At 39.5% G+C, this 15113-nt stretch overlaps 1 protein-coding gene across 1 annotated transcript in view; it reads right to left on the reverse strand.

Annotated features, from left to right (window-relative positions):
- Positions 1-15113, reverse strand: part of PRKN (parkin RBR E3 ubiquitin protein ligase) — a 1255012-nt gene that overhangs the window by 923957 nt on the left and 315942 nt on the right. The window lies entirely within an intron of this gene.

Genomic DNA, 15113 nt, shown 5'->3' on the forward strand with positions numbered 1-15113 from the left:
ATGGCGTGATTAATGCTGGTGGATTATTTTGCTCTGCCACCTTCTCAACAGGGGTCTTATCCTGTTGCCAATAAAGCTCTTTGAGAACACCAAAAAAGTCAGATGCCCTCTATCCACCTCTCAACCCCCGAAGCCTGGGAAAACACTGGAACATACTCCATTCTTTTTGCCACCTTCCTGAAGGACATGTTAACTTCTTTAATTTGTTTTCCACTTTTTTGTCCTTCAGTATATTGACCTCGCCTGGCTATGAGAGAAAACTAGGATGACAGATTTCACATCTCTTTGCGGCCAGTGAAAATCTTCGGCTAGAGATTTGGCTGCAGCCAGTGCCAAGAGGCTGTGAGCCTGCAAGCAGTTCAGTATTTCTTAATTGCCTATTTGCGTGCAAGCCAGTAGGCCAGAGACATCAGTAAACATCCCAGAAATTTGCCCCTGTAGACTCTGAGACACTCACATTTATTGAGTGCCCACTGTGTTCCATTTATCGAGCTGAGTTTACTCACATATGTTATGCATTTAAGCCTCATGACTGTGTAAAATAGCTGCTACTATCCGTGTCTTATAAAAATATAAATCACATTCAAAGATATTTAGGAAGGAGAAATTGAAATCTGGTCTCATTGACACTAAAGCCCATGATTCTTCTTGATCACACTGTTTTAAAAGATTCATCTTAGAAAGAAGAAATCTGAGCTGAATAAAAAATATTATGTTAGGGGCTTCCCTGGTGGCGCAGTGGTTGAGAGTCCACCTGCCGATGCAGGGGACGCGGGTTCGTGCCCTGGTCCGGGAGGATCCCATATGCCATGGAGCGGCTGGGCCCATCAACCATGGCCGCTGGGCCTGCGCGTCCGGAGCCTGTGCTCCGCAACGGGAGAGGCCACAACAGTGAGAGGCCCACATACCTCAGAAAAAAAAAAAAAAAAAATTATGTTAAACCAAAAACTCTAGATATGCTAATTTTGTTTATTTGGCTGCTAACTACTAGAAGAGTAGGCAATTATCTGGATGTATATCATATACCTTTATCAGAAGTATTTTCTTTTCAGGACAATTCCCTTATCTACCATGAGGCATAATTAATAGATCTCTGAGAGACAAACAGCATCAGGAGGAAATACATTTACAAAGTGACAGCTAATGAGACTTGAATAACTTTAACAGTGTATTTTGAAATAACAGTATAAAAAATTTTGAAATAATAGTATACTTTGAAAAATAATGGTTCAAATGGTTAAACCATGTGTAAGCAGTGATATAATAGCCACTTCCACTGAACCTTCATTTATAATTGAGTATTAGCTGTCTTTTGAGAAAAATTTGTCTGGTTAACTAAAGATAAATTTAGCCATTTAAAAAGTTTACAACTCATTGGCCAACAATTAGCAAGTATTTTTTGTGTTTGTCGAGCAGACAAACTCTGGTTCTTAGAAGGGCATTTTCTTGTTGTGTGTTAATAAATAAACAGCACTTGTTTGACCTTTCAGATTTGACATCGCTAACCTCCGCTTTAACGCTGACCAGATCCCAATTACCTTCTTTTTTAATATTGGCCATTGGTTGATTTTTTTTTTTCATTTGAAAACTATAGAACCTAAAATGTATAATAGTTTTACTTCAGTAAATTAGGAGTTCTCACTGGGATTCGGGGGAAAAAACGATTACGGGAAACAGAAGACTGACTACTCATGCAAAAGTTCCTTTATAGGAAGTGCTTATATAGTTTTAATTCCTTTGTTACATGTCCTTTGTTCTGCTGACAAAGGAGAAGGATCATCTAAAGAAAATTATTACATATTTGCAGTCACAAACCTCGGAGGATGAATAAAGTGCTGAGACAAATAGTTCAAAAAAGCCATTCAGGCTAGTTTTGTACATGTTGAAGAGTTGGAGTTGGGGTGTGCAAGGGTAAGAAGATCCACTGATCAACTTCTAACTGGTTTTGTTCATTTCTCTGTGTATTCAGTGCCTAAAAAAAGCCTTGGCATGGTTTCGTAAACATGTTCCATATACTGCACAGAGTCATTATTTATTTCATTCCCTAATAAGTAGCTGTATGTGCTGCTGTCTGGCCCAGCAGCACCAGAGACTGACCCATTTCAGATGCTTTATCCTCTGATGCTGATGCATACATTTCTCATGATGGAGTTAAAACACTCAATTTTTACAAAATGGTTTTAAAAATGTTTTGTATAAGAATTGAAAATCTGATATAAATTACAGACCTTCTACAGATGCACACACACTACACATATAGACTTATAACATATATACACGTAAATATAATTTTGCGTTTAGTTTTGGGTAGATGTGGACTAAAAGTTCATATCTGCTCCATTAACCCCAAAATAGGAGCCCTAACTCTATTCCCTGTGTGTATGGAAATCTGCATTTATTCTTCAAAGCTCTAATTAAACATCATCGTCCCTGGGAAACTTCACTGCTACCCCAGCCCCACCTCTAAGCATCCAGATTACCTTCTTCGATTACATTCTTCAAATCTCACATCTGAATACTCAGCACATATTGAGATATTTTGTTACTAAGCAGACTAGATTCTGTCTCACTTATTTTTCTATTCTTAATGCCCAGCACAGTTGGAGGCACATGGAAGGTCTTGCTGAATGAGGCAATGACTCTAAGGATTCACCTATTAAAAAAATAGACGTCAACCTTGTATTAACAAAGGAATTTTGCTTTTTGCTGATCACTCTGACCATACTAAGATATGATGAATTTAGCCACAAAAGAAGTTGGAATGGATAGTGCAATCTACTCACAAGGAAGAAATGAAGAAAACTAGAGTAGCAAATAATGCTATGTCATCTCTGTTACAGATACACATAGATACTTACATTTTGGGGGCCACAGCCTGACCATTATCATCCCTGCCATAGGCAGGCTCACACCTCTTAAGAAAAGCAATGCACAATCCTACCCCAAGAAACAAGAAAAATTTCTAATAAACAACCTAACCTTACGCCTAAAGCAATTAGAGAAAAAAGAACAAACAAACAAACAAAAAAAAGCAAAGGGAGCAGAAGAAAAGAAATCATGAAGATCAGATCAGAAATAAATGAAAAAGAAATAAAGGAAACAGTAGCAAAGATCAATAAAACTAAAAGCTGGTTCTTTCAGAAGATACACAAAATTAATAAACCACTAGCCAAACTCATCATGAAAAAAAGGGAAAAGACTCAAATCAATAGAATTAGAAATGAAAAAGAAGAAGTAGCAACTGACACTGCAGAAATACAAAGGATCATGAGAGATTGCTAAAAGCAACTATATGCCAATAAAATGGATAAACTGGAAGAAACAGACAAATTCTTAGAAAAGCACAACCTTCCAAGACGGAACCAGAAAGAAAAAGAAAACATAAACAGACCAATCACAAGCACTGAAATTGAAACAGTGATTAAAAATCTTCCAATAAACAAAAGCCCAGGACTAGATGGCTTCACAGGCAAATTCTATCAAACATTTGGAGAAGAGCTAAAACCTATCCTTCTCAAACTCTTCCAGAATATACGAGAGGGAGGAACACTCCCAAACTCATTCTACGAGGCCACCATCACCCTGATACCAAAACCAGAAAAAGATGCCCCAAAACAGAAAACTACAGATAGTATCACTGATGAACACAGATGCAAAAATCCTCAACAAAATACTAGCAAACAGAATCCAACAGCACATTAAAAGGATCATACACCATGATCAAGTGGGGTTTACCCCAGGAAGGCAAGAATTCTTCAACATACGCAAATCAATCAATGTGATACACCATATTAACAAACTGAAGGATAAAAAACATATGCTCCGGCTTCCCTGGTGGTGCAGTGGTTGAGAGTCTGCCTGCCGATGCAGGGGACACGGGTTCATGCCCCAGTCTGGGAAGATCCCACATGCCGCGGAGCGGCTAGGCCCGTGAGCCATGGCCGCTGAGCCTGTGAGTCCGGAGCCTCTTACTCCACAACGGGAGAGGTCACAACAGTGAGAGGCCTGCGTACCGCAAAAACAAAAACAAAAACAAAAACAAAAACATATGATCATTTCAATAGATGCAGAAAGAACTTCCAACAAAATTCAACACCGATTTATGATAAAAACTCTCCAGAAAGTAGTCACAGAGGGAACTTACCTCAACAAAATAAAGGCCGTATATAACAAACCCACAGCCAACATCGTTCTCAATGGTGAAAAACTGAAAACATTTCCCCTAAGATCAGGAACAAGACAAGGCTGCCCACTCTCACCACTATTATTCAACATAGTTCTGGAAGTTTTAGCCACAGCAATCAGAGACGAAAAAGAAATAAAAGGAATCCAAATCAGAAAACAGAAGTAATACTGTCCCTGTTTGCAGATGACAAGATACTATACACAGAGATTCCTAAAGATGCTACCAGAAAACTAGTAGAGCTAATCAATGAATTTGGTAAAGTAGCAGGATACAAAATTAATGCACAGAAATCTCTTGCATTCCTATACACTAATGATGAAAAATCTGAAAGAGAAATTAAGAAACACTCCCACTTACCATTGCAACAAAAAGAATAAAATATCTAGGAATAAACCTACCTAAGGAGACAAAAGACCTGTATGCAGAAAACTATAAAACACTGATGAAGGAAATTAAAGACAATACAAACAGACGGAGATATATACCATGTTCTTGGATTGGAAGAATCAACATTGTGAAAATGACTATACTACCCAAAGCAATCTACAGATTCAAGGCAATCCCTATCAAACTACCAACTGCATTTCTCGCAGAACTAGAATAAAAAATTTACAGTTTGTATGGAAACACAGAAGACCCCAAATAGCCAAATCAATCTTGAGAAAGAAAAATGGAGCTGGAGAATCAGGCTCCCTGACTTCAGAGTATATTACAAAGCTACAGTAATCAAGACAGTATGGTACTGGCACAAAAACAGAAACGTAGATCAATGGAACAGGGTAGAAAGCCCAGAGGTAAACCCATGCACATATGGTCACCTTATCTTTGATAAAGGAGGCAAGAAAATACAATGGAGAAAAGACAGCCTCTTTAATAAGTGGTGCTGGGAAAACTGGACAGTTACATGTAAAAGAATGAAATTAGAACACTCCCCAACACCATACACTAAAATAAACTCAAAATGGATTAAAAACCTAAATGAAAGGCCTGACACTAAAAAACTCTTAGAGGAAAACATAGGAAGAACACTCTATGACATAAATCACAGCAAGATCCCTTTTGAACCACCTCCTAGAGAAATGGAAATAAAAGTAAACAAATGGGACCTAATGAAACTTAAAAGCTTTTGCACAGCAAAGGAAACCATAAAGAAGACCAAAAGACAGCCCTCAGAATGGGAGAAAGTATTTGCAAACGAAGCAACTGACAAAGGATTAATCTCCAAAATATACAAGCAGCTCATGTTATGTAGCTTAATATCAAAAAACAAAAGAAACAATCCAAAAATGGGCAGAAGACCTAAATAGACATTTCTCCAAAGAAGATATACAGATTGCCAACAAACACATGAAAGTACGCTCAACATCACTAATCATTAGAGAAATGAAAATCAAAACCACAATGAGGTATCACCTCACACAGGTCAGAATGGCCATCATCAAAAAATCTTCAAACAATAAATGCTGTTGAGGGTGTGGAGAAAAGGGAAGCCTCTTGCACTGTTGGTGGGAATGTAAATTGATACAGCCACTATGGAGAACAGTATGGACGTTGCTTAAAAAGCTAAAAATAGAACTACCATACAACCCAGCAATCCCATTACTGGGCACATACCCTGAGAAAACCATAATTCAAAAAGAGTCATGTACCACAATGTTCACTGCGGCACTATTTACAATAGCCAGGACTTGGAAGCAACCTAAGTGTCCATCAACAGATGAATGGATAAAGAAGATGTGGCACATATATACAATGGAATATTACTCAGCCATAAAAAGAAATGAAATTGAGTTATTTGTAGTGAGGTGGATGGACCTAGAGTCTGTCATACAGAGTGAAGTAAGTCAGAGAGAGAAAAACAAATACCATATGCTAACACATATATATGGAATCTTAAAAAACGAACAAACAAACAAAAAGCTGTTCTGATGAACTTAGGGGAAGGACAGCAGTAAAGACGCAGATGTAGAGAATGTAGAGAATGGACCTGAGGACAGGGGGAGGGGGAAGGATAAGCTGGGACGAAGTGAGAGAATAGCATTGACATATATACACTACGAAACGTAAAACAGATAGCTAGTGGCAAGCAGCTGTATAGCACAGGGAGATCAGCTCGGTGCTTTGTGACCACCTAGAAGGATGGGATAGGGAGGTGGGAGGGAGACACAAGAGGGAGGGGATATGGGGATATATGTATACATATAGCTGATTCACTTTGGTATACAGCAGAGACTAACACAACATTGTAAAGCAACTAAACTCCAATAAAGTTGTTAAAAAAAATAAAATGTAATTAAAATTAATTTAAAAAAGCAATGCAGTGCATTCCTGCTGTACAGGTAGTCACTCTTTGTAGAGAGGACCCCACTCTCCTTGCCGCGTTGCTTAGACTAACCTGAGTCAAAGGCAGTCTGGGGACAGAAGACCCCACTCAGGCAGCAGATATTCTATGCTCCCCAGTTGAAGGAAGGCCCTGACCTCGGCCACTCCCAGCGTTTACTTCCTCAGCTTCTGCAGGTACAGACTGAAATTCTCTTTGAGTCTAGTTTAACTCTCCACGAGAGGGAATCCATTTGGTTCAATTAGTCACATTGGGCAGAGTTATTGCACCAAGGCATATGGCAGGTCAGATTGGAAGTTGGCTCTCTGGTCCCATGCTTGTGGCAAGGGAAAAGTGACATGGCAAACTACTCATCAGAGAGGGAGCTAGCGGCATCAGAACAGGCATGCCTCTGCATCTTGAAGGCACATAAGTCATATTTGAACATTTACACTGGTAACCTAGACAGTAGTATTAGGGAGATTGGGAGGATGGGGAAACCTGAAGTTTCCTAAATCCCAGTATGCATTGGAGTTGGTGTTTGGAATACCACATTTATTGGTTATTAATATTCCAAACTATGAACACTTGAGCCAAAGTGGAATTTCAAATTAAAGCTAGATGGTTCTTAAGCAAGAGGAAGGAAGAGGTTCACTGGAAACAAAGCATCATGTGTTTGAAAACAACTCTTGGTAAAACAAAAAAATCCCCAGTCTCTTCTGGGCATAGTGTAGTAATCATCCACTCCCCTCTGGACAAAATTCATTCCTTTCTTCATCTGTACACATGTGGCACTTTCAAACGGAATGAAATCAAGCTATATTTATAAATGTAAGCTAAGGGAAAGTAATAGATGACCTACATGTAGGTTTTATTTTTCTTTTTACTTGTAGACTAAAGGACAGAAGAAGAGACAGAAGTTTGAAGGAAAAAAAGGTAAATGCTGAAATAAATCTGTAATCTATTTTTTTTTTGCGGTACACGGGCCTCTCACTGTTGTGGCCTCTCCCGTTGCGGAGCACAGGCTCCAGACGCGCAGGCTCAGCGGCCATGGCTCACGGGCCCAGCCGCTCCATGGCATGTGGGATCTTCCCGGACCGGGGCACGAACCCGTGTCCCCTGCATCGGCAGGCGGACTCTCAACCACTGCGCCAACCAGGGAAGCCCCTGTAGTCTATTTTTTAGTGAAATAATCCATTTGGGTTGCCAGGTTCTGTCTCTCATTCTTTCTGGGTTCTAGGTTATCAGTCTCAACAAAGATCATCAAGAAAGGTGGCAAAACAATTATCAAAAAGGAACTGCATTCAACTTACTGGCAACTACTGAGTGTGCGCTTAATGTATTTTCAATGAGGCAGGCCTCCAAAGGCCTGAAAACCTACAGGCCCACGGAAGTTTACTTGCAACAACAGCATCAGCAAGAGTAATGTCCCATTCCTTTCAACCCAATTTATTTTAAGACACGATTATTCAAGCTTTCATCTGTTATAATTAGACTCGTATTTTCAGGATAATAAGACTGGTGAAGCTAGCTATCAAGTGCCCAAGTACAGTGGTGTTCAAATGGTTTTTGTTCTACCTGGTAGGCTCAAAAACTGTTAAATGAGCTTAAACTCGATTGCAAGAAGGAACAGAACACGCTGCGTGAAAGGTCTGCTTAATATAAAACCATAGTTGCTTAATATTCTTAGGTTTTCCATATCCTATACCTGGAGGAGCCTCCCATAGGGCACTGAGACCACTTTTAGACAGTTCCTCAGAAATGCCAGCAAATCAGAGATGGAAGCAGACTCCAGCTCAGCTGTCTCTGCAGGACAAACACAGAGGAGGCATTATTCCTTTAATGGAAGCCTAGTAGTAAGCAGATGTGAAGGACTCACGTGAGAACCCACACTTCAAGTATCTGGACAAAACTAACAGGGCATTTATTTAAGCAATCTAAACAAATCATAGCTCTTTGTTCTCCAATCTCCTCTACCAAAGTTTAAATCAAGTAGACATTTTCCTTACATTTCTCTCAGAGGTCTGAATGTGGTAGTCTCTGGGCTATATTTGGTCTAGTTTTGCTTGACCACATGGTGTTTAAAAGATTCTGAACTTGAATGCCATTAGTGGGCGATCGCTGAAGAGAGCTGGTGCCACCACTGCATGATACATAACATTTAATTCTCAACATGGTTCCTATGGACACGGTCAGGAAACCTCAAGTTACCGTACTTTGAAAGGCCCAGAGCTGTGACCTGGGAGTTTACCGTCCTCGGCAGTTACACTCCCTGCTGTAAGTAGGAATGGATATTTGGTGTGATTTCTCTTTCTCTACCTCTCAAGGCTAAATAAATACTAATTCAAGGATCTTGCTTATTTCCAGTCCCTAAATAAATCTTCCACTCAGGGTCAGGCTGATCCCTTTAACCGTCCTCTCCAAAATCATTCTGATCCCTATCCTCTCCTCCCCTCCCAGCCCTGAACGCCTCTCCCTCGGGTACCCACATCCTGCCTGTGAAGCTCTGAGTTCACTAAAGGGCTCTGCTGACTGGCTACAGGCAGGGCCCCTCAGCGCCTCCTGGGAAAGTCACCCATTACCTTCCATTAGGATTGCCACAGTGTAAGGTATGAGCAGAAAAAGGATTTTAAGGCAATTTGAGAAACAAGCTTGTGTAAAGTAAATGAACCATTTGGATTCCACACAGAGCCTTATACAAGATCTGTTTTCATTCCAGAAAGACATCTGAGGTGGCCAGACCTGCAGATTAACGTGCCTGGGCAGAGGAGCTTAATTCTGAAGTGAACCTGTCGTTCCAATCCAAGCAGGACAAGGTCTGGAAGCTTTAATTTAAACAGAAACCCTGCAGGACTCACTTGTGCATACAGCTGTCAAAACAATTCAATATCCAAAGATAAGAAGAGTATAAGATCTCCACGAGTGTACTGTACTGGAATGCAACATCCTTTTAAATCATGCTGCCGTATTCTGCGCTTTATCGGGTGCCCTCAACTTTAATATTTCATCTAATAGAATATGTAATTTGGCATTTTGTGTGGTAAACAATAGAATAAATGCTTATGTAGCTTATTAGGGCAAGTAAATTCAGAACAAAGTATAATGATAACATTATTATATGACATGTCATCAGTTTACAGAAGAAATTTCTCTAAGGAGCACAAAGTTCTGAATACATGAGTACTGGTATTACAAGAGAAAAGCAAATATTCATTATTCATTTAGGAAAGGAAAGGTGTACCCTTGTAATAAGTTTAAAACAAGGGTAAGCAAAATAAATCTCAGAGGCAGAGAGAATCTTTGTCCCCTGCCTTCTTCTAGGTCAACTCTGCCCCTCACCTGCTCCTTCCCACCACACACACCTCTACTCAGACATATGCTTGGACAACATGACCCTCTTCCCACCCTCCCTTTACAACTCACACCTCATTTCACTACCTCGCCTCTTTCTTATACTCTCCTCTCCCTCCCACCACGTCTGCCAGTCACCACATCTGGTCAAGTCTAACTCCTAAACATCTCCTGAGCCTGCCCCTTTCTCTCCACTGCACTGAATGCCTAGGTCATTCCACAGTGATCACAATAACCCCCTAACTGGCCTCCCTGGCTCCACTCTCTCCTTTCATTTTCTCTCAAGTTAATCAGTGGCCAGAGTGATCTCACTGAAGCCTAAGTGTATCACTGTCAACAAGGCTGCCTTACCTGCAAGGCTTGTACCTCTAACCATGGCATAAATAGCCCTTCATGACCTGCTCCCAAGCTTACTGCCTTCTATTCTCTGCTGAATCGTTTGCTCCTGGCATTAAAAACACTTCCAAATTACCAATTTGCTTTGCACAAAAACACAGGAGATGCAGTGTAGTGCAGTGGTAAGAACAGTAGCTTTGGAGTTAAACATACCCATTCAAATCCCGTCTCTATCACTTGCTAGATGCAAACATTGAGAAATAGACTTCCCTGAGCTTCAGTCCTCTTTATTATAAAATAAGGATGATAAAATCTGCCTTGCAGCACTGTTTTCAATTGTCAATAACAGAACACTGTTACCCTCAGTGGATGGGAGGTGTTGCAAGCGGAGATATTTATCACATAAGAAAGTACAGTAGGTGTTTAGGAGTCTGTATCACCAGATCCATGGGAAGCCTACCTGGGCCACCCTCATAAGCCTCTCAGGGCAGCAGCAACGGCCAAGCATGAGAGCCCAGCAACCAGAATTACCACCATGTTCCCATGAGGAAAACTCCCGTGGATGCAATCAGACGTGTTGGAGCAGTGGGTGAATGATTCTGCCTCCTCCTCCCGTTTCTAGACCAGACTGTTTGTCTCTCTCCACTGCTGAGACTACCTGCATCTTTGATTCCCTGACTTTAAGTCCTACTGGGTCTTTCCTAGGCTTGCTCACTCCACTCCACTCCACTCATTTTGAAAGACAAAGTTTGTTTTTCACCTGCCTTGGAAAGTGTTGCCTCATGCTTTTTTTTTTTTTTTTTTATGTTCTTCTTAAACCTTCTCCTGTACCACCCAACACCCTCATATCAGACAACAATAAATGGCAATTAACCTCCATTTCAACTATATCTCTGTAACTATTGTTATCCTCCTCTCTCTCAATAATGTAAAAATTTCTCACAATTTCTTCCATATCCTAATTTTCCCCACCTAATTTCCATTTTTGAGATTAACTGGCAGCTGCCTATTACCTTATACTTCTCTCTCTAAGTGATACTTTTAGTAAGCAATTCACTGCTACCTCCAAAGTGAACTTGCCTGTAATATAATTGCATCCACTTATACACCCATTATAACTATAGTAACTTAAAATCCCATCTGTGGAACAAAAGATGTTTCCACTTATCATGTTTCTATTGTATATAAGCTGTCCTTAAATATCATAAACCACAATACTTGCACAAGAGCCTATCCATGGTAAATGCCCCCATCCGCATCTCTCCTTATATGCCTTAGTTAAAAATGACATGTTTTTAACCAGTAAGCACTCCTGTTCTGATTCTTTTGTTTTTATTAAAGTCAGTAGGGTGGAATGAGCAGCAAGTCTATTAATATTCTATACTGAGAATCAATACACAATTCTATTTCCAACAAGACATTCTTTTTTTTTTTTTTTTTTTTTTTTGTGGTACGTGGGCCTCTCACTGCTGTGGCCTCTCCCGTTGCGGAGCACAGGCTCCGGATGCGCAGGATCAGCGGCCATGGCTCACAGGCCCAACCGCTCCGCGGCATGTGGGATCTTCCCGGACCGGGGCTCAAACCCGTGTCCCCTGCATCGGCAGGCGGACTCCCAACCACTGAGCCACCAGGGAAGCCCAAGACATTCTTAAACTTCGGATATAGACCCAAATTAAAACTCACAAGAATAAAAAGAAGTACATCCATTAGCAGAACGTCTTCCTTTTTGCCTGACAACATAGCAGAAACAGAAGACCTATAAGGAGACACATGTGCGGACCTCCTTGGAGCTGCATGTCATGCTTAGGGTCTTACTGGTCAAAAAGTCCTGGATATCTGCTTTCTGAAAAAGTAGCAATATTTTTAAGATTTTAACTGAATTTAATTTTTAGAATTAAACTGAGTTTTTATTTCATCCTATAATTAGTAATGTATTCCCCCACCACAGAGTTATGAGGTTAAATGATAAACAAGCACCCATTGATGCTAAGGATTGACTATCAACACCAGCAAAAACAAACAAATCCTTAAAGTCAGGTAAACTAATATCAATCTCATAAAAGGATAGCTGTTAATCTGAAATATAAATCCAATTATATACATTTCCTGAAGAAACAGTTAATAATGAAATTTGGGGAAACATAATGAGGGCAGTAAATATTTGTTACATGCTGAATTTCTTAAAACTACCCTGCATGGTAATTATTACTTTTCTTCATTTTACAGATGAGAACAATGAGGTTCAGAGAGGACAAATGACCTGCTTAGGAAAGTAGAGCAGGTATCGGAAACAGGATTACAAAACTGAATAGCTGCGAAGTCTTTATTTCCCACTAAAACACCCTCACCTCCCCTTGTTCCCACTACTTTGGCTCCAGCATTATTATCAAGGAATCCAGTTTAAATCATAGTTAGGTTACAAATATTTCTGCATATGGTATTTTTCCCCTCTGTCATGGGATTTAGTTCTCTCAGTCTATCCCATTTCTGTAATGAGAAAGCACAGCATCATGTTAATTGTCTGCAAAATGATTGAAAATGCCACAGAGATGCTTATGGAATTCATATGCAAGTGAAATATGATTACCTCTATGTTCCCTTCTGGAATTGAGTAGTAAGCTAATTTTTTTTTTTTTTTGCGGTACGCAGGCCTCTCACTGTTGTGGCCTCTCCCGTTGCGGAGCACAGGCTCCAGACGCGCAGGCTCAGCGGCCGTGGCTCACGGGCCCAGCTGCTCCGTGGCATGTGGGATCTTCCTGGACCGGGGCACAAACCCGTGTCCCCTGCATCGGCAGGCAGACTCCCAACCACTGCGCCAACAGGGAAGCCCAGTAAGCTAAATTTTTAACCTTCAATGCAACACATTTTAAACCTTCAAGTGGCAAAACATTTGTATACCACTTCTCTGAGGTTATAGAAACACGCCAGTTATCTGCAACTCAACTATGCCCTGCACTTTATACAGCCAAAAAGAGAACCATTTAACAACTTTTATATAGCTAGTAATTCCAGTAATAAAAGAGGAAGACAATCATACATAAACAGAAGTGCAAAAAAAATTGTTGCTTATTAGTAATAATCAAACTGATAATATCATTAATGGCTTATAGAGCGAACTGCAGTAACCTTTCACTGCACACTTCGATAAGCTCTTTATCCTGAGAAGAACATCTGTTCGATCTAACTTATCCCAAGTATCAAATGTGACACACAGTGTTTAAATAACTCTACTGTACACTTTTTCAGCAGGTTCTTCCCCCATTTCTCATCTTCACAAGACTGACTATAGGCACCAGCCTTCTCATGCTCTTTACGAGCTTCATGCAGACATGATGGGGAGGTAGGGAAGCTTATTACTTGCTTTCTTGCAGGAGTCCCATCCCTGCCTTTCTGTCTTTCATAGATTGATTTGGGAAAATGTATCTTGTTTTCTGAACAGAAGGAATTATTTTTAACCTTTTAAAAACACATTTGAATTTTATTAAATTTTTTCTCACTAAAAAAAATAAGCTTCAGATTCAAAGTTTCTTAAAAAGTACCTTAACATTTTATATAGATAAAAATAAGTAAAAAAGAAATAGTTCCCTGTGTCCTATTGAAAATGACATCCTCCATATAAACATTGGGAAAAGCAACTTCTTTGAATTACTACTTTAATCCACCAATCACATTTTGATTTTAAAAATGTGCCCAAAAAGATGCAGTATACATATCAATATTAGGTAACTATTTCCCGATGACTCTCAAGCATTAAATATTCGCATGAATTACATAAATTAAACCTCAGTTTTGTTGTTTTTTAAACTCTACAGGTTTTTTTTTTTAATCTGCAAATGTTACATGAACTGAATATTTTCACCTAATGTTATACAGTCTCTGCTCCTGCCACAAAATGAAAACACCAGAAACTTCACTAGTGCTTTTGAGAAGTGGGTTCTCTTACTGTTAATTCCTCTGGCACATCTCCTTCACCTCTTAAGACTGGACTAGGTGCCCTCTGTGCTTCTAAACCATTTTGTATCTATTGCTATCCTGGCACCCATGATACTGTTCTAACCCTTCCGTGCCTGGCCTACGTTCCTCCCCAGTCTGCTGGGCAATTGTGTGTGTGTGTGTGTGTGTGTGTGTGTCTGTGCATGCAAGAGAGAGAGAGGGAAAGGAAGAAAGTTTGGTAAGTTGTATTGATATTCCAGTCAAATTCTACAGTTTTAAATTTAATCTAAACCTTTTTTGAGGGATAACTCTGCTATTTAGCAGACACATACTAGATGAAATTACCCTCAAATAAATATAGAATATGTAAATATAGTACTATTATATTTAATTATTTCCCCCAGGCAGAAGTCATGATTTTCTAAATGATGTAAACACCTTTTACTCTGTGTCCAGGATTGAGAATGCAACTAACAAGTCCATTTGAGCATGCATACCCAGGATAGATTTGTTTGTCTATTTATTGGTAATTTACACACAGGTATTACTACACTGGTACACACATTATAAAATATGTACAAAAAGAGTTTTAAAGGGATGATGTGAGTGAAATAAAAGAACCATTAAAAAATTCTTGTCGCATAAAGAGCAACAAGAATTGAAAATCCAGGAATCCTGAGCAAGAAAAATAAACAAAAACTTTGTTATGTACTTATTTCCCCAACCTAGTGTTTACTTGAAGGTTGTGATCATTTTTTATGCTGAGGGTTATTGTTCTGAATGAAAGATTTCTTTTTTTTCCTTAATGATATTTCTTGAGCTCAGTTTATAAACACAAATCCTCTAACTTTATTAAGATTTCATAAATGTTATTGTGATTCATACAGAGAAACTGAGACAAAACAGTATTTTCTCCTATTGATAGAGGTAAGAAGAAAATAAAATTAATGATCTAACGTTCCTATAACTTACCCCCAACACACACAC

This window comes from Delphinapterus leucas, chromosome 12 (assembly GCF_059928025.1).
Source record: "Delphinapterus leucas isolate spDelLeu-1000000601 "Yukka" chromosome 12, BTC_Dleu_Yukka2, whole genome shotgun sequence".
In the NCBI taxonomy this organism is placed as follows: Eukaryota; Metazoa; Chordata; class Mammalia; order Artiodactyla; family Monodontidae; genus Delphinapterus; species Delphinapterus leucas.